At 44.4% G+C, this 23,131-nt stretch overlaps 1 protein-coding gene and 1 non-coding gene across 3 annotated transcripts in view; one reads left to right on the top strand and one right to left on the bottom strand.

The window, feature by feature from the left end:
• GRID1 (glutamate ionotropic receptor delta type subunit 1) overlaps positions 1–23,131 on the bottom strand; it is an 842,873-nt gene that overhangs the window by 469,515 nt on the left and 350,227 nt on the right. The window lies entirely within an intron of this gene.
• Positions 1,608–1,745, top strand: LOC114810956. Its single transcript, XR_003758645.1, has one exon. It is a non-coding gene; the product is annotated as a small nucleolar RNA SNORA7 (small nucleolar RNA).

The following is a 23,131-nucleotide window of genomic DNA, read 5'->3' as shown; positions in this document are numbered from 1 at the left end:
ATCTTTTTGCCCATCTCCTTCAAGCTTGAAATAAAAACAGACCTGGGACCCATGGGACCGTGAGAAAGCTGGGGACTTGGGGCTATTTTTGGCAAAAAAAGCCTTGGCTTTGCCCTGTGTGATCTCAGCCACTGAGTCTGCTGACGTCAGTCCCATGTGCGACTTCAGGGTCAGGTACAGCAAACTGGGTTGAGTGTTACCAGGCGCAGAATCCTCAACAGTTAAGCATGCATTTTTCAAATGCTTTAGGTAAATATTTTATGCAGAGACCTGTACCATCCAAAATGAGACCAAGGTAATTAGAGCAAGTGCAAACAGGTTCCATTGAAAGCCAAACCAAGATCTAGGTTAAAGAAGCAATCCTACTCTTTTCTAGTTGGGGATTGCTGACTTAAATCCCTCTCCTTTTCTACAACTGTCATAGGATGGGAGCCAGACACCAGATAGGAGCCTTCCCACAAAATGGGCAAGGGGGTTCCTTGTTCGGAGAAAGCCCCAGGCATTCTTCAAGAGCTCATCATTCATTTATTCATTCAATTGTATTTATTGAACACTTCCCGTGTGCCAAGCACTGCACAAAGCATTTGGGAGGGTACAGTATAACAATAAACAGACATTCCCTACCCTGATTCTGCTGCTTGCCTCCTGGGTGTCCAAGGTCAAGTCACTTAACATCTCTGTGCTTCAGTTTCCTCATCTGTAAAATAGGCATTCAAGACCTGTCTTCCCTCTTAGACTGTGAGCCCCATGTGGGAAAGAGACTCTTTCAGCTTGATTATCTTCAAACTACTCCAGTACTTAGTACTTAGTGAAGCAGCAGGGCATAGTGGATAAGAACACAGGCCTGGGAGTCAGAAGATCATGGGTTCAAACCCTAGCTCTGCCACTTGTCTGCTGTGTGACCTTGGGTGAGTCACTTAATTTCTCTGGGCCTCAGTTATCTCATCTGTAAAATGGGGTTTGAGACTGTGAGCCCCACGTGGGACAGAGACTGTGTCCAACCCGATTTCCTTGTATCCAACCAGAGCTTAGTACAGTGCCTGGCACATAATAAGTGCTTAACAAGTACCATAATTATTATTATTACTACAAAGTAAGTGCTGAACATATATTATTATTAGGTCAAAGTTCCTGACCTTGGATCTTCTCAGCATTAGAAGAACAATTTACTCATGGCAAAGCTCTAGAAAGGAATAAAGAAGCAGCATTGGCTATTGAGAAGCAGCAAGGCCTAGCAGAAAAACACAAACCTTGGAGTTGGAGGACCTGAGTTCTAATCCCAACTCTGCCACCTGCCTGCTATGACCTGGACAAATCACAACTTCTGACTCAGTTTCCTCATCTATAAAATGGGGTTTCAATGCTTGTTCTCCCTCATACTTAGACTGTAACCCTGATGAGGCAGGGACTGTGTCTGATCTGATTACCTTGTATGTACCCCAGTGCTTAGTACAGCACAGTTAAGTGCTTAACAAAGATCACTATTATCATCACTATAATAATTATGTTTTGTTATATACTGTAGAGAGAAGCAATAGGCAGGTTGGATGGAGTCTATTTGCATGGATTATTATTATTGGTAATAATAATAATAGTACTTGCTAAGTCCCCTCTCAGGGTCTCCCCTGGAGAGTTTCCAGTACTCTACCAATCTCAGCTACGAGAGGGAGAGTCAAGCAGAGGCCTAACCATTCCATTCCTAGCTTGGCCAGTGACTAGCGAGTGGAAGGCAATCTGTTACAAGTCAAAACTCACCTGTGCTGGGCAGCAGCGGCACAGGACAGAGTCGAGGGCAGAGATTCGAGTTTACTGCATGGAAAGTGGCAATGGTAAACCACTTCTGCATTTTTACCAAGAAAACTATGGATACAGTACCAGAATGATTGCTGATGGAGAGCTGGGCATTCTGGAAGAGATGTGTCCATTGTGTCGCTATGGGTCGGAAACGACTCGAAGGCATAAGACAAGATTTGCTAAGTGTTGTGTTTACCATGTGTCAAGCACTGTTCTAAGGACTGAGGAAGACACAAGATAATTGGGTCAGATACAGTTCCTGTCCAGTGCAGGGCTCAGAGTCTAAGTAGGAGGGGGATTGTAGGAGTAGGATTGTAATTTTGGGTGGATGAAATGAAGGGCTCTAACTACAACAAGTGTCGCAAGCACTGTTATTGATTGGTATTGCAATCCATGACTACTTAGTTTATAACCTAAAATAGAGTGGCCTTCCAGCCCAATATACTGCTTTATGTGCACAGAAACCTTAGCCCAACTGCCTCTCCCAGGGCAGTGCACCACTGCTCAGTTTAAGAAAACTGGAGTGTTTCTCCCCCATTTTGAAAGGGGGAAAAGACTACATCCTTAAGTCACTCTTACCCAATCATGTTCAGTCTCTCTCCCAGAGTTGTGGATTCAGCTCCCACCCAGCCTTTGGATAAGCATATCACTTGGCTTCAGGGAACAGACCCATTGTCCCCAACCATTCCTGTTAACAGCCATCCTTTTCCTGTGAAGAAAGACTGCTCTCCTCAAGTGTCCAGAGTCTCCGCGGGAAGATTGCAGGAAGTGCTCTCTACCAATCCATGCTATCTCCATGGCATCCACTACCATAGACCACAGTGCTCACCAACCTCCTATGAGACAGAAAAGGGACTTAACTGCCATTTCTGAGCTGCTTTGTAGTTATTTGTTTACTCATTCATTCAATAGTATTTACAGTGCGTACTATGTGCAGAGCACTGTACTAAGTGCTTGTAATGTACAATTCGGCAACAGATAGAGACAATCCCTGCCCAATGACGGGCTCACAATCTAAACAGGGGAGACCGATAGCAAAAGAAAAGAGAACAAAACAAAAACAAGATATCATCATCAAGATAAATAGAATCAAGGAGATTTATGTCCCATCCTCTATACCGCAAACTCATTATGGACTGAGAACAGGACTGTTGATTCTGTTATATTGTACTCTCCCAAGCATTTAGTATGGTGCTCTGCACATAGTAAGCCATCAATAACACAACTGATTGATTTGTGAGGTGAGAAAAAATGTTCTCTGATGGAGCATACATACACATGCACCCCACATACGGGCTAGTTGTCTAGTTTCAAACCAGGTAGTTGATTTTCCACTGTTCTGTCCCCCTAACCAGCACCAGTAAAGAATCAGATGTTTTTAATGTCTAGTCTTTATACTTTCCGCTTGAGCCTCCCTCTGTCACAGCTCCTTCTGCAACACTTTACAGTTCCGACAGGGCACCAGGGTTTGTCCTGTCATGGAAGATTAATGCAAAGTCTCAGAAGCAAATGAGGGGTTCAGGGGCTCCCCAGAGAAATGCCTAGGGTCATGCAAAATTGGCATCATAATGCTACACTGTGCCCATGATAGCGCATAAATCATGTAGACTTCTTGTTCAGAATAAGTGAGGCCTGTCAGAGGCAACCCAACTTTCATCCCTGTGTGCATGCTCACATTCTCTCTCTCTCTCTCTCTCTCTCACACACACACACAAACACACCCTACCCCCACCCCCCACCCCAACATGGGATTCAAAATGTGTTAGCTAGAGTAAGATTCTTGGAAGAGGAAATGAGGTGGATAGAGGTTGAAGGCAGTTGGCTAAATGGAAACAGGTAGAGTGGTACAATTGCCCCACAGCACTTATGAACATATCTGTAATTTATTTAACATCTGTCTCCCCGTCTGGACTGTAAGCTTGTTGTGGGCAGGGAATGCATCTATTGTTTTATTGTAACCTCCTAAGTGTTTAGTACAGTGCTCTGCACACAGTAAGTACTCAATAAATGATTGACTCACTCTAGACCCTGTGGGACCTGCCAGCAAAGCTCCAACAAACATGATGGGAATATGGGATCAAACACTTTGACCCCCGCTAGGTGGAAAACAGTACCTAGAGAGGGAAACTAGAAGCAGCCATCATCACTGTCTTTACAGGGCCCTGCTATCATCTTTCCAACCTTGGCCGTGAGGCTCTATCGAGGCTCTTGACCTCTGAGGTGCTGGGAGGTGACAAAGAGGGAGCACCCAAGGAGAGGAGATGCCAAGGAGGGGGAAGAACTACAGCCATAACTGGGAATGACTGCAGCTAGGAGGGCTATTTTGGCAGCTAAAGCCTGGTATCTCACCACCCTTAAGTCAGGAAATAAAGGTTGGGGCTAATGTCAATTTTATGGGGTAAATAGATGATGCTGGGAAATTATTTACAAAGTTAATTTAGTCCCAGATACTTTATTTGTAGAGTATTTTTAAGATTATGGACACAAACCCCTGTCTCTGAAAGACTTTGAAAGTCTTGAACAACTAAAATCTCTGCTATTCCAGTGGAAGCTCTTCTTCCTCCTTGAAACATCAGCCGGAGTCTCTCTCCCCCAACTACCCATCATCATGATGGGCTAGATGCAGATAAGATATCCTCCTCTTCCAAAGTACAAATAAAATCAATTAATGCACACCTAGGAAGCCTGATCAACCCACCTGCTACTCATTTAAGTGCTATTTATGCAGGTGTTCCTAAAAATTGGATGCAAGTTAGTCTCAAACAAATTAAATTCCTTCTAAATGTGCACTGGCTCTTGAAAAATTGAGAATTAGAGACTGATTTGGGCTGAGACTACTCCCAGGAATCTTACCACAAAGAACAAGTGATGTTGGTCTCCATCCAGGGTTCCTCCTTGTTTTTAATACACTTTTTTTTTCCCTCTAAGGCAGTGAAGCCTTCTCTTTTCTCCTTCCACTCACCCCCCCACCCCCGCCCTTACAACCTCTGGGCTCTGTCTAATGCTCTATTCAGTAGACCAAGGAAGACCCAGAACAGCAAGAGACATTTAGTGATAACTGACATCCATGGACTTCAAAAATTACCTTTTACCAAGATCTGGAACCATTCACTTAGGCAGTGGGTCATGAAAAGGGCCCGCAATTTCATGGGATAAGTCTAGGACTAACATTTTCCCAAAGCAAATGAAAAATCTGCAATCCAACCACACCCACCTCAGATCTTCTATAACCAAAGTCTTCAGAAGGGGAAGATCCACACTGGTGGACAAGGCTGACTTGATGCACAATTAACCGGCCCTCTGCATATTTCTAGCAAAGGATGCTTTTTGAGTTTGTTACAGACTCTTCAGTGGGGAAGAATTTCCTGTCTTTGATGTTCCTGGAGAAGCATCCATCCAAAATGATCTTCTGGCCAATATCACTACATGCTCCATAGATGCCCATGAAGAATACTCACTGGGAGTGAAGACATAGAAACTTTTCTCCCCTTGCATGCTTGCTATTAAACAGCCAGAGATTTCCAAAATTCTGTTCTGTGTGTTCCAAACCCTGGTCCTTTCTGCAGTGTGGGCACGCAGGAGTGAGGTACTGATTGGGACTTGCAGTGGGGACATGTTATTAATGAGAAGCCCCAGGCCTCAAAAGCAAAGCTGGTGGAATGCTGGGAAGGGGGTGACTTGAGACTAAAGCCCAACTCTGCTCAAGCAGTGAAGAGTCCAAGGCCTGTTTCCTCCCAATAGTGATTTCCTGCCTTTTTTTTAATGCTATTTGATATCATAAGGTTTTGGGTTTTTTTATTGAATTTTCCTCTTTCTGTCCTCTCTCATTTAGACTGTGAGCCCCTTTTGAGCCAGACATGGTACTTGTTTCAATATACTTGGACTTATGCCCATTGCTAAGTAAAGTGTTTGACACAAAGGCATTTGTGGATGCTTGATATCTGCTCCACCCCCAGCCCCACAGCACTTATGTATCTTTAAATTACATATTGTAAATCACTTAATCATATTAATGTCTGTCTCCTTCTACAGCCTCTAGACTAAAGGCTCGCTATAGGCAGGGAATGTATCTCCTCATTCTGTTGTATTGTACTCTCCAAAGTGTTTAGTATAGTGTGCAACATATCACATTATCATTATTTATTAAGTGCCATAGAGTTGTTTCTCATTCATAGAGACTCCATGGATACACTTTCTCCAGAATGTCCTGTCTTCTGTTATAATCTGCAACCTTTATAACGGTTCTTCCCTTATCGTTGTTATGGTCTCTATCCATCTCTATCTGCCTCTTCCACATTTTCCCTAGACTTTTCCTAGCATTAGTGTCTTCTCCAGAGAATTAGTCCTCCTGATTGTGAGTCCATAATATGCTAATCTACATAGAATTATTTGGCCTTCCAAAAACCACTCACGATCCTTCAATAAATACTACTGATTGAAGGCAGCCTTAAATGTCAGAAATAATAACGATATTAATAATATCACTCACCTCAAACAAACCCTTAACACATAGGCTCCTTGTTGGCAGGGATTATGTCTACCAACCCTACAGTGTTATACTCTCCAAACCCTTAGAAGAGTGCTCTGCCCACAGTAAATGCTCAAAAATTGCCATCAATTGACAGATGGCTGTTTCACAGTGCTACTGTAAAGACTCTTTGCTGGCCTTCCTACCTCCCATCTCTCCCTTTTTAGAACCTCCAGTGGGTATCCCCACAAATCATCCTTCTGAAATGCCAACTCCATTACCACACTCCCCTCCTCAAAAGTCTGCCAACTGCTCCTCCCCTCAGAATTCAACTCTCGGCCACATCATCCTCCAACAGCTAAGTGATGATCTGCTCTGGACCAAACATGGTCTGTGCCTCACGCTCTATCCATGCCAGCCCCCTCATCATCCCCACACTCAACCTGGATGCCTACTTATCCTACCAGTATCTTGTAATTACCACCAGTGGCAAGCATGATGCTTTGACACCATAATTATTATTACCACCATTTTTGACCTTGCATATGGATTTTATGTGCCCCGCCCTCATCTCCACAGAACTTATGTATACATACACAAGATTTATTCATTTATAGTGATGTCTGTCTCCCGCTCTAGACTTGTAGGCTCACTGTGGGCAGGGAACATGTCGCCAACCTCTGTTACATTGTACTCTCCCAGGCGCTTAGTACAGTGCTCTGCAAACAGTAAGCACTCAAATATGATTGATTGAATTTCACCTCCAGTGATGCATTTGACTCAGTGGACAATAATATATTAAAACTACACTTTTATTAGTACCTCCCAAGCCACTCAACCCGGCACATGGTAAAAGCAATTAATTAGTAGAGATCCAAACAGTATTTGAGTAGCAATTAAAAGAAATAATAATAATAATGCTATCTGTTAAGCACTTACTTTGTGTCATGCACTGTACTAAGCATTGGGGTGGATGCAAACAAATCGGGTTGGACACAGTCCCTGTCCCACATGGGGTTCACATTCTCAAACCCTATTTTAGAGATGAGGTAGCTGAGGACAACTGCATGTCCTAGGTGGTTTAGGTGGTGGTTTAGGCATTCAGTTGCTTCAAAGCAGTAGGCTGGTCCAGATAAAGGACACTTGTGAGATCTCTTCTCACTCTTAGATTATATTTTAGTGACCTAGAAGGCCATGATCCCCTTTATCCTTGACAGTCCCATTTCTGTCCCCAACAACATCTTCAGTTATGGTAAACCCCTCTCCCAGGAAATACCCCCAACTATGCAACTCCCGCCCAGAGTAAAAAAACGCCCTCCGACAATCCATCGGGCTCTTCAACCAGCCCGAAAGGAAATCTGTGCTCTGAGCCTATTGCTACTCAATTTTCACCTGATTGGAGGTCCTGAAGAAAACCTCTCATTTTAAGAAAACTAAGAGATTATCTGAAGTGCCCCACCTATCTATCCTGCACTAACTCAGTTTCTGGCTGTTGAAGCACGTTTTTTAATTCAGTGGTCTGTGTCTACCACTGATTTTGTCCTTTAAAACTCATTGATTTGGGGGCTGACTTTTATAATACAAATGTCATTGTTAGATAAAATAATTGAACTGGATAATCAATTTGTAGCATGAAGACTGGCATTCCCTGGCTCTTCCCAAGAAGGATCTGATAGCGGAAATATAAGCCCTTGCTACACTGGCTGGTACAAGACAGCTTGTGCCATTTTGATGCTAGGGATAAGTTAAAAACACAATCCTTGCATTCTGGTCTCAAGAATATTAGGTCAGCTGAAGAGGGCAGTGGTTTACAGACGAGCTCTTAGGCTGTCAACTTGACAGGGTAAGCTACTGGATAGGATAGTAATCCTATGTCCCCATCTAGACTGTAAACTTACTGTACGTAGGGAATGTGCCTATCATATCGTTATTTTGTTCTCTCCCAAGCGGTTACTACAGTGCTCTACACACAGTAAGTGCTCAATAAATATGACTGATTACGTTGGGTGTTTGGACTCTGCCTCTAAATGTTCCCAAGACCGGAGAGTCAAGCATGGGCAATCAAATGCTGAGGACATCAAGTTGGGTTGCCCTCCCCCATTGAGAGCATCTGCTAAGTCACCAAGGCCTAGAAAGAATAATGCTTCCTCATCAGGCTGCTCAGGATTTTCAAGCTCCTCTGGGCTGCAGAGCTGCTGGGTCACCAAGACCTGCTTTTTCCCCCTCCAAGGATTACAAACAACAATAATAGTGATTATGGTATTTGTTAAGTACTTACTATGTGCCAGGCACTGTACTAAGCATGAGGATGGATACAAGCAAATTGGGTTAGACACAGCAAATGTCATATGTGTCTCAATCCCCATTTTACAGATGAGGGAACTGAGGCACAGAAGTAGAGTGCCTTGCCCCAGGTCACACAGCAGACAAGAGGCAGAACCCATGACCTTATGACTCCCAAGCCCGTGGTCTATCCACTATGCTATGCTGCTTCTCAGCAAATGCACTAGGCAGCCTGGGGGTTGCACCTTCATTGTGGACAGGGAATGTGTCTTAGATTGTTGTATTGTACTCTCCCAACTACTTAATACAGTGCTCTGCACACAGTAACTGCTCAAATGATAGAGAAGCAGCAAGGTGTAGTGGAAAGAGCACAGGCCTGGGAGTCAGGTGGTCATGGGTTCTAATCCCAGCTCTGCCATTTGTCTGCTGTGTGACCTTGGATAAGTGACTTCTCTTTTCTGGGCCTTACTTACCTCTCCTGTAAAATGGGGATTGAGACTGTGAGCCCCACTTGGGATGGTGACTATGACCAACCCGATTTGCTAGCATCTGCCCCAGCATTTAGTACAGTGCCTGGAAAATAGTAACAGCTTCACAAATACCATAATAACAATAATAATAATAATAAAGATTGACTGACTGATTCCCTAAGCAAACTCCATTCCTTCCTCGTGGATAGTCGTCCCTCCCAGGATCAGGCAGAAGGAGAACTCTGGTTGGGGGAGTGTGCGCGTGGGGTAGGGAAACTTCGGTGGACACACACCTTCTCCTCCTCCCCACTGTTCTAATGGCTCCTCCATCCACCCACCCCCTCCTCAGCCATCACCTCTCGTGGGGACTTTGCCCAGAGGATGCATCTATTAAACACTGAACTCCTGGCTCATTACGTACCCAAGCCTCAGCATCATTAAGAATTATTGCCCTTACCAAAATGATTAACTAATAGAGGATTGCTTTAGGCACTGGGAAAATTAGGATCATTGTGCTTAATAAAGACTGCTCTAATTTGTGCTTTTAAAATGAACAAACCATTGGCAAACACCATTTCTATCTGTATTTTTTGCACAATTAAACTTAAGTGCATTGCTCTGTATATTATTTACTTATCTGTAATTAATTTTAATATCTGTCTTCTCCCATAGATTGTAAGCTCCTCGTGGGAAGCTCCTTGTGTCTACTAACTCCATTGTATTCTCTCTCAAGAGCTTAGTAGAGTGCACTGTAAATAGCAAATGCTCAATCAATAACAACATTGATTGATTCTCATCTCTGCACTGAAACAGAGAGTACACGGCAGAGACACCCAATTCCTCATTTTACATAAAAATCACAGTTCAGCCACAGGATGCTCTTCGACTGCCTCCAGAAACCAGTGTCAGCACTGCCTAGGAGAGATGGATGTGTCCTGGTGTCCTTTAATAATTTTATTAATGATGGTATTTCTTAAATGCTTACTATGTGAAACTGGGACTGATAGAATATGATCACATTGGATAAAATCCCTGACCCCTGCAAGGCTCACGGTCTAAGAGGAAAGAACAACAGGTATTTGATCCTTCTTTTACAGGTGAGGAAACTAAGGGAGAGCAAGATTAAGCAGTTTGCCCAAGGTCACATAGCAGGCAAAGTAGCAGAGCTGGGATTAGAACCTGGGTCTCCTAACTTCTATAGCTGAGATGCTATTCATTCATTTATTCAATAGTATTTATTGAACGCTTACTATGTGCAGAGCACTGTACTAAGTGCTTGTAATGTACAATTCGGCAACAGATAGAGACAAACCCTGCCAAATGATGGGCTCACAGTCTAATCGGGGGAGATAGACAGCACAGCAAAACAGAACAAAAGAAAAACAAGACAACATTATCACAATAAATAGAATCAAGGGGATGTACATCTCATTAACAGAATAAATAGGGTAATAAATAATATATACAAATGAAAACAGTGCTGAGGGGAAGGGGAGAGAGGGAGGGGCAGAAGGTGGGGTGGGGAGGGGAGGGGGAGCAGAGGGGAAGAGGGCGGAGCAGAGGGTGGAGGGGTAGCAGAGGGAGAAGGGGGGGAGCTCAGTCTGGGAAGGCCTCTTGGAGGAGGTGACCTCTCAGTAGGGTTTTGAAAAGGGGAAGAGTGTTCGTTTGGCGGACATGAGGAGGAAGGGCATTCCAGGACAGTGGTAGGACATGGGCCAGGGGCACAAGGCCACTCTGCTCCCTTTGACTAGAAGGCTCTCTGTGCTGCTGCCCAGAATCCCAAAGGAGGGGTGAACAGCATGGTGTGTTCCCCCCTCCCCAAAGCAGGATGGAGCAAGCCAGAGGAGTGGGATCCTGCTAGATTCTTAATGGGGATTTTTATCAGGGTTGGACTGAGGAAAACGCTCTTCCTTCCACAGGGGCAATCCTCAAAGCCTAGGAATGCAGGGAGCCCTCGTCTCTCCAGGAACACAAACACAATTCCTTCCCCACGCCAGTAGAAGGAACACTTATGCTAGGCACCCAAACCTGGACACTCCAGTCCTCAAGGAGAATGTCCCAGGAGCCCGACTATATGCTTCTTGTTGGGAAGTCATGCCTCAGACTGATTCCTGCTTGCCTGATGGGACTGGCACATGTCCTGGTCCTCGATCCTGCCACCGCAGCCCCTCGAGCCCAGTGCCTCACACACCAGAGTCAAAAGGAGGCAGGAGAAACAGAGATGCAAGATATGTGGCAGCCCAATTGAAAGTGACACCTTTGGGCTGACACAATGGAACACGGCTGTGCATCAGAAGCAATAACCACACACAGGGTAGCACTGGTCTCCTGGGCCAGGAAGAGACTTCATTCCCCAACCTCCCTGAAGACTCAGTGCTTCTTATTAGTCTGGTGGAGTCAGCTTGCATTCTCTGATTTTATTAGTTTTGTGAAGCCACAACTTACTCCCTGCTCATTCTTGTGCTTCTTGATTAAAAATCAAGGTGTTTTTTGTTCACTTGTTCTTCCATGGCAGCAATCACATATCCTCTAACCTCAATCCCCCTAGAGATTTGAGCTCTGCAAGTTTTATATTCAGCCAGAGCTGACTGCCTCAATAATTAATTTCTCACTCTGAGCTCTCTCGGTCTGCACTTTTCTCTCCACTCAGGTCAGGGCTTCTGTGCCCATTTAAAATGGTTGCCTGGCTTTAATGCTACCTGACTGGCTGCCTATTCATGTCCCCTTATGTTCTGCCCCCAAAACTACTGACCCCACATTTCCAAAGGGAAGACAAAATTATTGTATTTGGCACCTTACTTGATATAGTCATCTATATCTAAGAAGTGCTGGAATCATAGAACCGAATTTTATTTTAACTCTTTACCAATCTTCTAATAAAGAGAATTGTTACTCCATTTTCCACAATTTTTTTTTCCATTTTGATCTCTGGCTCCAGAATTTATTTCCCCCTAGTAAGAAAATAATATCCCTTGACAAATTTGTGTCTCTCCATTTTTTTTTTAAATGGTGATTCTCTAGGCCTCCTCCCTTCCCCAAGGGTGGCTGCTGAAGACACTAAAGACTGGACTTCCTTTTGCCAACCACCCCACATACAGTACTGGGCAGGGGCAAGGCCAGTTAAACTATATTATGAAACTGGACAAATGGCCACCCTCCTTCCCTTGTATTGCCCACCCACCCATTTCTAATTAAATTTATGTGCATATATATACATATATATATATATAATGTATATCTCCTTCATACAGAATAACAACTGTGGTATTTTTAAGCACTTCCTAAATGCCAAGCATTGTGTCAAGCACTGGGGTAGGTACAGGATAAACAGATTGGACACAGTCCCTGTCCCACATTGGGCTCACAGTTTAAATGGAAGGAAAAGTAGGCATATAAGGCCCCATTTTTGTAGATGAGGAGCCTGAAACACAACAAAGTTAAATGACTTGCCCACGATCACAAAGCAAGCAAGTGGAAGAAAATATTTGAAGACGACACCATTTTGGTAAAATTCACCTATGGGATACCGAGAATAAAATTGAAGCAAAAATAACTGTAGAATGTGCTTGATCCTGAAGGCAGTTGCCCAGCTACAGAAAGTTAGTTCAATGCTGGCTTTAGACCAAAGGAAAGGAGTCCAAACTGTAGGTTTCAAGAGTAACATCAAACCTAGACTTCTTCCCCCCTTCCACTACAACTGATTTGGCTTTGACTGAGATACTGCTAATTCTTCAATAAAGGTATTTCTGATCCAGAGGGAAAAATGCCCCACCAAAAGCCAACTTTAATAGAGCATCAGAATTCCATAGGTAAATGGTTGACTTTCTTCTCTCGACAAGAATAGCACCATAGCAATACTGAATCATGAACCAGTCATTTCTTTCCAAGGTTTCAGAAGCCAATTCTGCTGATCATCTCCATGTGCTGGTAGCAGAAACTTCTCTCTCCATCTAAGACGCTTAACTAAGCACAGAGATGGTTGTAGAGTCGGGAGAGATTTTAACTACCAAACTTCCAATGGCCTGGGGAATGATTAGGATTTCACTTTTTCTAGCATTTGTGGCTCTCCTCTAGACTATAAGCTCCTTGTGGGCAGATGGCATGTCTGCTAATTCTGTAATATCGTACTCTTCCAAGCACTGTACTAAGTACAGTGTAACTTAGTACAGTGCTCTGCACACGATGAGCACTCGTTCAATAAATGCCATGGTTTGCTTGATTTCCAGAAACCCAGAGCCAGTCATCTTCCTTGACCTCACAACTCTCTCGACAAGAAATAAGAAGAGATAACCTAGAAGTAGCAGAGCACTACATAGTAAAACATAGGAGTTTTCAGGGCAAAACTAAGTTTAACACCTAAAACTTACATATTTCTTGAAAACAAATGTAGCTCAAAGGAATCCAATTACACAAAGTCCTATTTGGATTTTTCATCACACCGGCTGCTGCCCTGAAGCAAAATGATAATGATTGTGGTATTTGTTAAGCACTTACTGTGTGCCAAACACTGTACTAAACACTGGGGTAGATACAAGGTAACATGGTTGGACACAGTTTCTGACCCACATGGGACTCACAGTCTTCATCCCCATTTTATAGATGTGGTAGCAATCACAAAATCAAATTACTTGCTCCATGCCACACAGCAGAGAAGCAGCAGAACTGGGCTTAGAACCCAGATCCTTCTGAGTCTCTTTTGTGAGCAGTCAAGTCCACAGCCTGTCTACCAAAAGCAACACCGGGGTTCTAATCCTGCCTCCACCACTGTCCTAGTGTGTGTGTCCTTGGGCCAGTCACTTAATTTCCCTATTTCCTCCTCTGTAAAATGGGGTGGGGTGGGGGGGGGGTCAAGAGCTGTTTTCCCTCTGACAGACTGTGCGACCCATATGAGACAAGAACTGTGTCTTACTTGATTATACTGTCTCCATCTGTTAACGATTTGTACATTCCAAGTGCTTAGTACAGTGCTCTGCACATAGTAAGCGCTCAGTAAATACTATTGAATGACTATATGGCACACAGTAAACTCTAAACAAATACCACAACTAATTAACAGACACTCAGCATAGTGCTCAGCTACAGCTGAATACTATGGGCCTCAATGCATCCATCAGAGAATTCAAAGTCAAGGGAGGCAACCAGTCAGCTGATTTTTAATTTTCTGGTTGCATTCTCTCTTCCCCAACCTTCACAGCCCAGAACAACATTGTGCCCTCCAACAAAAGATCTTCCTGCAGCCCCGAGCTTCATCCCGGGCCGAGTTGAGGATATTTCCATGAGGATCGATAGTCTTCTCTGCTCAGGCTTAGAAGGAAATGGGAAATTCCTGTGAGTCCTCCCTGACGGAATGACCCCTTATGAAACCACCATTTCATCATAATCACTTTCATTAGCTAGGAGTCTGCAGGGAAGGGGAGGGGAGAAGGAGGTGACCGGAGGCGCTCCAGCTAAACACCAGTCACAGGCCCCTCTCCACAGATTGCACTCAGAGCGTGTGGGAACCTTGCCCATTAGGCCTAACGAGCAGCCTTGGGGGGTAGACAAAGCTCTCTCCTTTGCAGAAAAAAAACATTTTCCTGGCTCTGTTTCTCTCGATGGGCTGCTAAACGGATCTCGTTTGGGAAGTGTGCAGGGCTGGCAGAGACAGACATGGCTGGCCCTGGTCCAGGGGCAGCTCAGGCTGGGCCTCCTGATGGATACCAACTGTGGTCACGGAGCCAGACATGCTATGGACCGAAGGGAAGGTTTGCTTCTTCATCCGCAGCCGCCCATCTCCTCAGCAAGATGGGTCGGAAGAGGGAGGTGGAAGGGAAGAGAAGATATGTGAGAACTCGACCCAGTGCTTCGCACAGGAAATGAGCTCTCAAGGAGGAGGGGCAGAGGAATTGGTAGGGCATTTTCAAATGTGTAAAGTTCTTTGCTTCAGTAATCTCCTTTCATCTGCACAACATTCCTGGCTGCATGGAGTGGGAGCATGCTCAGCAGTGACAGACCAGGTCACTGCTTAATGCTCTCCACACCTTTTTATTGTATTTATTAAGCACCTACTCTGTGCCAGATACTCTAAGTGCTGGGATAGGGAAGTAGCATGGCTCAGTGGAAAGAGCCTGGGCTTCGGAGTCATAGGTCATGGGTTTGACTCCCGGCTCTGCCACTTGTCAGCTGTGTGACTGTGGGCAAGTCACTTCACTTCTGTGTCTCAGTTACCTCATCTGTAAAATGGGGATTAACTGTGAGCCTCATGTGGGATAACCCAATGACCCTGTATCTCCCCCAGCGCTTAGAACAGTGCTCTGCACATAGTAAGTGCTTAATACCACTGACCATTATTATTAAGCTAATCAATTTGGACACAGTCCATATCCCATAATGGGACGCCCAGTCTAAATTCCCATTTTACAGGTGAGGAAACTAAGGCCCAGAGAAGTTAAGGGACTTGTCCAAGGTCACAAAGCAGACAAGTGGCATAGCCAGTGTTAAAATCCAGGTCCTTCTGTCCCCCAGGCCCATGCTCTACTAGGCCATGTTGCTTCTTCTCTATGATTATTGGAAGAACACGGTGTGTTGGTGCCTGTCTGTGCTTGAGAGCCAGGACCAGAAACCTGTCCTCACCTGCTCCTTGTGGCCACTCAGCTGGTCATTCCTGGCCTCTGGTGGGCACCAGGACCAGTGAGATTCCAAGCCACCCCTAGGTTGGGTCCTGATTGCAATTACAATACAAACTCGCTGCCAGTGTAATGCTCACACCAGTCAGCCACTTTGCCAACGAGGCAGGCTTGCCCCTGCCCTAATGGCCAGTTCTATAGGACTCTCCTTGCCTGTCCATGGCCCTCAGGACATATGGAATGGTGCCCCTTGGTCCCCTATCAGGATAATTACAACTTGCCATTCCACGAGGAAGAGTCTGCGAGTGATTGTCTCCACAGTCACTAAGATCCATCAATTATTTAATCTGAGATACTTATCAAGTACTCACTGAGGACCGAGCTCTCAGGAACCTAAAAGGGAAACAAAAGACATCTCTTCCCATTTCCTTTTTTCCTTTTCTCTTATCTATAAAATATTTGGGGCTTAGCTTCCCATTAGATTATATCCTCCTTGAGTGTACGGATTGGGTCTTTAACCGCTACTGAAGTTGTCTACTTAGTACAGTGCTCTGCACGCAATAGGTGCTCATTAAATACTATTGACTCAGAATAAAAATGAGTGAATAATTGAACAAATGAATAGCAACCATAGGCCTATCTATACACACCACTTATATATTATAATAAATATACACACACACAAGTGCTAAGCATTGCTGAGAATATATGTGCTAAAATGGCTGTTGAGGATGATGGTCCTTGAGATGGTGAGAATGAATCAGGAAGGGTGTTTAAGATGGGGAAAGCTGTGGCCTGGCAGATTTGAAGGGGAGGGAGCTCCAGGTCTAAGACCGGCTTGAGCAAGGGGAGAGTGGACAGTAGAATGCAGAGAGAAGGGGATTTGGGGACCAGGGAAGAGTGCGAGCTGAGGAGTAACAGAAGAGAAGAGAGATGATATAAAAGAGAAAGAGAGAGAGCAGGCCAATAGCCTTGAAGACAGGAGTTTCTGCTATTTGGGGCAAGAACAGTTAGGAATCAGAAATACATTTGAGCAGCCATCTGGATAAGTAAATAAGAATATAGGATCTGAGGGTGAATGTCTGTCCCCACAAGACACTCAAGGCTTGCTAAAACGGGAGTCTCCAGGTCTTTAAGGCCCAATGCAAGGGGGAGGAAGGAAATCCAGCAACTGAGGGAGTGGAGGCTGATTTATTTTTATCTTTCTACCAGCATCACAGTACCATCTGTTGCACCTCCATGTATGGAAGATTAGAGGTTAATGACCCAGCCCTCCAAATATATGTTTTGAGTCCTGTGCCTGCATGCCTGCTTGGTTCTGAAATCTTAAACCGTGCTGTGGGGGTGACAAAAGCATATTTTTGGTGGCTTCAAAAGATGAGCAATGAAGTAGAAAGTTAATCAGGAGGCTTTGAAATGTATATATGTTTGTCATGAAACATCTTCCCAAAAGACAGTCTTCTAACCACAGTTAGCTTTGCTCCTCTGCTCCCCAGTGAGGCACACATACTGATAGAGGAGAGTGAGTAACAAAGAAGGGGAGGGAGAGGGAGTGGGTGATGAGATTCTTCCTGGGATACGAGAAGGGATAGGAGGAGGCTGACCGGGTGGGGCCAGGGGGCTGAGTTTGGGAGAGTAATACAAGCTTTACCCCTTCTGGGTGAGCACTTGGGAATGTACAGTGCAAGGGAGTTGGTAGATATGATTCCTACCCTCAAGGAGCCAACAGTCTAGTGAGGGAGACAGACATTAAAATAAAGGATATTTACATAAATGGTAAGGGGAAAGAATCAAAGTGCTTAAAGGTGATGTAATGCTGGGATGTGGAGAGAATCAGTGTGCTTATGAATACAGACCCAAGCCTAGGTGAATGCAGAAGGGAGAGTGAATAGTTGGGGGAATGAGGGTTTAGTCAAGAAAGGGGTTTTGGAGGAGATGTGATTTTAATAAGGCCTTGCAGGTGGAGAGTTGTGGTCTCTTGGAAGTGAACAGGGAGGGAATTCCAGATTAGAAGGAAGACATGGGCAAGGTGTCTTTGGCGAGATTGATGAGATCAAATCTCTTAAATCTTAGAGAGGGCAGTGTCCATGGAATGGAACTGGAGAAAGCCAGATTGGACAGGCTCAAGGAGAAAATTGGAGGAGAGGAAGTAGAGGCAGTGAGTGTGAACAACTCGCTCCAGGAGTTTGGAATTAAATGGTAGGAGGAAGATGGAGTGATAATTGGAGTGGGCCATGGGGTCAAGGCAGGGTTTGTTTTTTTTTGAAAGCAATGAATGAACCATTAGAAAGTGAGCCATTGAAGATGGTGATCAGGGAAGGAAGAAGGGATGGGGGCAAGTGGTTTCTACAGGGTGCAAAGGGATGGGGCCAGGAGGTGTGGGTGGAGGGGAGACATTTTAAGAGGTGGTGGGACTAGAGAATGGAGGGGTGACTTTAGAAAAGTTGTGCCTGATGGTTTCAATTTATTTTTTTTTTAAAGAAATAGGTGGCAGGGTCACTGGGGCAAGAGATTGTGGAGGTGGGGAAACATGAGATTTAAAGAGGGAGTTAAAAGTATGAAACGACTGGTACAGATAATAGGCATGGGAGTCAATTAGGGAGGGGGAATTTCTGGGTGGAGGAGAGGGAAGACTCATAAGGTGAAGGTGAAGATGAGTTTTAAATGGATGGGGTCAGCCTGGTGTCTGTTTTTCAACCAGCTGTCTTCCAAGTCTCAAGCACAGGAGAAGAAACAGTGTGGAGGTGCTCCAAGGCTGTGAGTTATCAGAATCCCTATTTTACAAATGAGGAAGCTGAGGCTGGGAGAAATTGAGAATTGCTCAAGGTCACATAGCATGGGAGTGAGCTGACGGGCGTGGAGGGAGGTGGTGATTCCTAAAAACAGGAAGGGGATAATTACAGAAGGGATTGAAGGAACATGGTGAGGTCAGAGCAATTTAAGGGTTAAGGGAGAATGTTCAGAGCAGTAGCAGCAGCATTTCCAGCAATTAATTGCAGGATTGAATCTTAAGGTGGGTGTGAAGGAACATACACAGTAGTACCCAAGCAGGGACATCTTTCAGACTGATTAACATCAAAAGCAGTGCCTTCCTACCCCACCGCTACTGCAATCCCTCCAGAAACCAGTGTTTGATTTGGAATTCACTGCAGCATGGCCAAGCGCCTGGGCTGTATTTCTCCATTGGAAACATTTTAATAAACATATGCAGATACACACACAGGCTCAGGCTCCATTGGGAACCTGGGTTTATTATTCATAGTTTGTCCTTTGTTTTCAAGCAAACTCACCTTCCTTGGAAGGCTAGGAGCCCCCTCTCACCAAAATTCTACCCACTCCCTTTTCAGCAGGTTCATTATCCTGCTCTTCAGGTCCACACTCACTGTCTCTTCCTTAAAAACAGAAAAAGGCTCCCAGCCCACTTCTTTTTGAAGAAACTCAAGGGAAGAGGCACTCAAAGAACCCACTTCCAAGGAAAAGAAAGCCCCTGACTGACATCATCAACCCCTGATGAGGGCTAGTCAGTCTTTCCCCCATTCAGTTGGCAGGCCATCGAGATCTACCTTCTCTATCCGGGGTGGAAATGGGAAATGATTGCTGGCCCCTCACCCTCTCTGCTAAGAACATCCAATCAATCACTAGTATTTACTGAGCATTTACTGAGGACAGACCAACGTATTAAGAGCTTGGGAGAGTATAATTTGGTTGGCACACATTTGTTAGACTGTAAGGTCATTACAGTCAGGGACTGTGACTGCCAACTCCGTTTCATTGCACTCTCCCAAACGCTGCATGTAGTAAGTGTTCAATAAAATACAACTGATTGATAGACATGATTCCTTCCCTCAAGGAGCTTACAGTCTAGTGAGAGAGACATATTACCTTAGGTTTTGAGGAAATCTTTTACGGGAAAGATGAAGCTTTGCACTTGGGAGATTCTCCCACCCCTCCCAAGACTGTCAGAAACGGTCTCACTTATGGAATTTTGGAACGGAGATAGAGCTGCCGGCAGGGGCGTCTCAAAACAGAACCAAGGTTATCTTCAAGGATGCTCCCAGATTCAGATGAATCACTCACCCCAGACTTAAGATCTATTTCAGGAGCTCTCTCAAAGATTTAAAAACCTGTAGGAAGCTTTCAAAACATTTTGAAGTTTCAAGATAAAAGCTTGATGACTTTTTTTAAGGGTAAAGGAAAAGCTTGGTCCTTTGGACAATTTCCATTACATTTAGTGTTTTAAGGACCTTTCACACGGAAATATATCTCAGAAAATCTAGGAGTTTAGAGATGGGAATCTATACAGCTCTTAAACAATCAACTGCATTTATTGAGTACCTATTATGTTACGATCACTGTAATAGGTGTTTGGGAAGATTTTCATAGATTCTTTGTTCCTGAGGGCAAGGGCCTTGTCCTTTAGTTCTACTATAGAGCTACACAAAGAGTATTTACAAATTATTTATATGGAAAGAAGGGAGATTGAAGCCCTGGGAAATGAAGGAATTTTGACACCCAGAACACTGTGACGGGACAGAGGGCAGTCTTTCCCAGTAGAGAATCTGTCATTCAATGTAATCTTCATGGCCCCTGGCCTAGCCCTCAGTAATAGAGCTACATAGCATGGCAGAACTTTAAAAGAAAAAACACCCATCCCCATATGGTTGGCTTCATACCTTATGAACCACAGAATACCAGTGAGTTTTCACATGTGAAAGGATGGGTAAACCAAAAGGATAGGGTTTAAAAAAATCCACAGTGAACTGTAGGATTGTGGCTGTGCACATCTCATACTTTGGCCACTATCAGGACAGCCACTTGTTAAATTACTGCATCTGTTTCCAAGGCAAGTCAGCCAGAGATACCTGCCTGAAAAGTGAAAACACCAGTAACTGTGTGCTGCTTGGATAATTCTGTTTGATTTGCAGTACAGATATATCTTGGGTTAAAGCCAACCCAGAGATGTGATTGTACTTTTTTGTTGTTGTTAATGGTATTTGTTAAGTGCTCATTATGTGCCAGGCACTGTACTAAACCCTGGGGTAGATACAAGCTAATCAGATTGGACTCAGTCCATGTTACACATGGGGCTTACGATCCTAATCCCTATTTTACAGGTGAGGTAACTGAAGTACAGTGAAGTTAAGGGACTTGCCCAAGGTCATAGACCAAACAAGTGATGGAACCAGGATTAGAACTCAGGTACTTCTGACTGCCAGGCCTGTGCTGTATCCACTTGGCCACACTGCTTTCCCTAAAACAGGGTTTCTATTTGGTGCTTTTATTGCCAAAGCACCTTTATTAGTTATTTTTTTTTACCCCCCATAACACCCCTGTGAGGTAGAGTTCAGCTATTATTTGATGCCTTACCCCAGGGTACAAACACTCCACAATCCAAACATCCAGGGGAAACACCTGTATGCTTCCAAAGCACTCTATGTCCATTTCCTTATATTTTGCTGCTTCCCCAATTTGTAATTCCTTTCATTGTGTCTCCCCCTCTTGACCGTAAACTCAGAGGTCAGGGATCGTTTATACCAACTTTATTGCATGCCCTCAAGTGCTTAGCCCAGGGCTCTACACAAAGTAAGCTCTCAATACCTACTTTTGATTAATTGACGGCACACAGCTGCTAATCCCAACATTCCAACTAAATATTACAGGTAAACAAATCTTTCTGCCCATTCTCCAGCTGGGCTGAGATAAAGCACTAATAATGAATCTATTTTAGAGGATGCTCAGCCCATGCTTTTTGTCTCACTTTCAAAGCTTCGAAGAGACCCCTGAGCAGTTAGAGAGACTTCTGAATGGGAATGATGACTTGATTCAGAAATATATGGTGCAGGTGTTGAGTTCATTGCATCTTATTCAGAGGAATCATTTCTATCAGGTACTTCACTGAACTTCCACAGTCCAGCACCAAAACAGGTGAAGTAGTTAGGGTTTCTCTACCACCTGTTAAAATATTGGGATTAAAATTTCCTGCATTAATTTTCAACAATCCAGATGCAGTAAAAATCAGAGAAGACAACCCTAATGGAGAGAAGAGCTCAAAGGCATTCAGAAGGAGCGAGCCTGTTACTTAATAAAAGGATGGGGGGGGGAGCATCATGGAAAGGGCACGGGATTGAGTCAGGAAGCCTAGGTTCAAATTCCAGCTCTGCCACTGGCCTACATTGTGACCTTGGGAAAGTCACTTAGTTTCTCTGGGTCTTAAGTTCCTCATCTGTATAATGGGGACAACCTAAATGGGCAGTCCTTTATGGGGTAAGGACTGTGTCCAATTTCATAATCTTGATTCTACCCCTGAAAGCACATTTGGTACAGTGCACAGTATGAGGTTGCACTTCAGAATAAACTGGAAAAGCTCTTAGTGGGACTTGAGTTGGAAAAAAAAACACAAAGCCACACTACCATGGTCATCAGAACTTTCATTTCTCAATTTCTAAAGCTGACTCAAGAGTCTTGCTTACCTACTGGATACAGCACACCATACTAAGCACTTAGGAGAGAACAGTATAATAGAGTGCGTGGAAGTGATCCCTGACTTCGAGGGGCCACATTCTAATCTCCCGGTCTTCACTTCCCAGCTTTTTCCTTCTCATTTCACTCCTGGTAGGCCCGAGGTAATTCACGCCACAAACTTCCTATTTAAAATGGTGATGTCACGCTTTGAGCTACCTTAAAAGAAAGAGTAAACAATAGCATAGTGAGGCTTCCCATTATGGTTCCTCTCAGAATTGGGCACCTTGAGTCTCAGTGCAGAGCACTGTACTAAGTGTTTGAGAGGGTTCTTGAGAGTCACATGCTACTCGTATTCACTTGCTGGGTGATTCGCAGTGAGGAGGAAGGCATAATGTATCCTGGCCTAAACAGCCGTTCGGACTTGAAAATTATTTTTCTGTGGGGATTACAATATCAGGCTGCCATGGGCTACTACCTCAGCCCTTTAGTTGCTATCTCCCCTCCCATGCAAGCTTGGGTGCAGGAGGAACATCACATTCAGTCCCTCTCCCAGACCCTTCTTCCTTCACAGTCACCAATTGGCCACCTCTCCCAACCAGTGCCACCACACTTCCACCCGACCATACCTGCTCCCTTATCTGGTTGCAGGAATTGATTGAGGTCTATGCCTCTCAGCCATATCATATCTGTGGTTTGCGGCTCTTCTGTTTCTGAGACTTGGCCACCTCTGGGGTAGAAGGTGTAGAGCAATTTCATATTCCTTCTCCTGAGGTTCTGGAATTGATCCTGATTTCTAATGCATAAGTCTTTGGGAAAACAAACCCTCCGATACAGCTTATCTGGGGGGAACCTGACCCTCTTGTACCATGGGTTGGCCCTGTATTTCAGTATTTTGCACCCCAAAGAGTAGCACCCCCAAAAGCATGCATAAACTCCATGTAGGGGGGAATACAGCCTCTTATTTCCTATTGCAGGAATCATTCCTGAATCCATCTGTGACAACTCTATCTACTCAAGGTACTTCTAGTGTACCTTATAAGAACTCGATA

Source organism: Ornithorhynchus anatinus, chromosome 3 (genome assembly GCF_004115215.2).
Source record: "Ornithorhynchus anatinus isolate Pmale09 chromosome 3, mOrnAna1.pri.v4, whole genome shotgun sequence".
NCBI classification, from domain to species: Eukaryota; Metazoa; Chordata; class Mammalia; order Monotremata; family Ornithorhynchidae; genus Ornithorhynchus; species Ornithorhynchus anatinus.
Note: the sequence above shows the minus strand (reverse complement) of the source record. Positions and strands in the feature narration are given on the sequence as shown.